Genomic DNA, 1,347 nt, shown 5'->3' on the forward strand with positions numbered 1-1,347 from the left:
TTTTACAATTTTGCTCACTGACCCACTAACTGTTTGATAATTTGCACCACTCACACTAACAATCACTCTAACAAGAATAATCTCTTCATTTCATCTCTTGCTGTGTGTTTTTCTAGTTGTATGACAGGGAGAAGAAGCGGAGCTTCAACGTCCTTCGATTCAGAACCTGAGAGAACCCTCTGGAGATTAAGGAGGAAAGCAAGAGGGAAAGGAGTTGTTGGTGCTGAGGAAGAGGAAGAGTACTTTGAAATGAACATGAAGGAGAACTTGGAAAACAACCATGAAGGAGAGGCTCACAACCATGCCAGAGAAGGCCCTGCAAATCATACTGGGCAAGAAAGGAGAGTTCTAGGCTCTTATATCAATCCAAATCCAGGAAACTGTGGAAGTAGCATGCAAAAGCCCACCATACATGCCAACAATTTTGAATTAAAACCCCAGCTCATCACCCTTGTTCAGAACAACTGCTCATTTAGAGGAAGTGCCCAAGAAGACCCCAATCAACATCTAACCACCTTCCTGAGAATTTGTAACACTGTGAAGTCTAATAGAGTCCACCCATATGTTTATAGGCTGCTTTTGTTCCCTTTTTCACTCAGGGACAAAGCATCCAAGTGGCTGGAGTCCTTCTCAAAGGAGAGCTTAACAAATTGGGAAGATGTGGTGAAAAATTTTTTGGCAAGATTCTGCCCTCCTCAAAGAATTAACAGGCTGAGAGCTGAGGTGCAAACTTTCAGGCAACAAGATGGTGAAACTCTCTATGAAGCATGGGAGAGGATCAAGGACTTAACAAGAAGATGCCCACCAGATATGTTTAATGAATGAGTTCAACTTCACACTTTTATGAAGGTCTCTCTTATGAGTCAAAGAAGGCTGTGGACCATTCATCAGGGGGCTCTTTAAACAAGAAGAAAACCATAGAAGAAGCCATAGATGTCATTGAAATAGTAGCTGAGAATTACTACTTCTATGCCTCTAAAAGAAGCAACACTCGAGGAGTAATGGAGCTGAACCACATGGATGCATTGCTAGCTCAAAATAATATGATCACCAAGCAGCTAGCAGATCTTACCAAGAATGTGAAGGAAAACCAAGTTGCAGCAGTCATCACTTCATCACCAGCTCAAGAAAGAGTGAATACAGGAGAAGAAAGTGACTTGGAACAAGCCAACTATGTTGGAAACTCACCTAGACAAATCCATGATCCATACTCCAAAACTTACAACTCTGGATGGAGAAATCACCCTACTTTGGATGGGGAAATCAACAAGACCAAGGCCAAGACTAGAGATGCCACAACCACAACCCCAACAACAATGCAACTCACCAACATACCTCACAGAGATC

The 1,347-nt window shown here is 42.3% G+C and overlaps 1 non-coding gene across 1 annotated transcript; it reads right to left on the minus strand.

Moving 5' to 3' along the window:
* Positions 1 to 708: 708 nt before the first annotated feature.
* On the minus strand, positions 709 to 816 carry LOC130953638 (small nucleolar RNA R71). Its single transcript, XR_009075801.1, has one exon. It is a non-coding gene; the product is annotated as a small nucleolar RNA R71 (small nucleolar RNA).
* Between the last annotated feature and the right edge of the window lie 531 nt (positions 817 to 1,347).

This window comes from Arachis stenosperma, chromosome 9 (assembly GCF_014773155.1).
Source record: "Arachis stenosperma cultivar V10309 chromosome 9, arast.V10309.gnm1.PFL2, whole genome shotgun sequence".
Taxonomy (NCBI): Eukaryota; Viridiplantae; Streptophyta; class Magnoliopsida; order Fabales; family Fabaceae; genus Arachis; species Arachis stenosperma.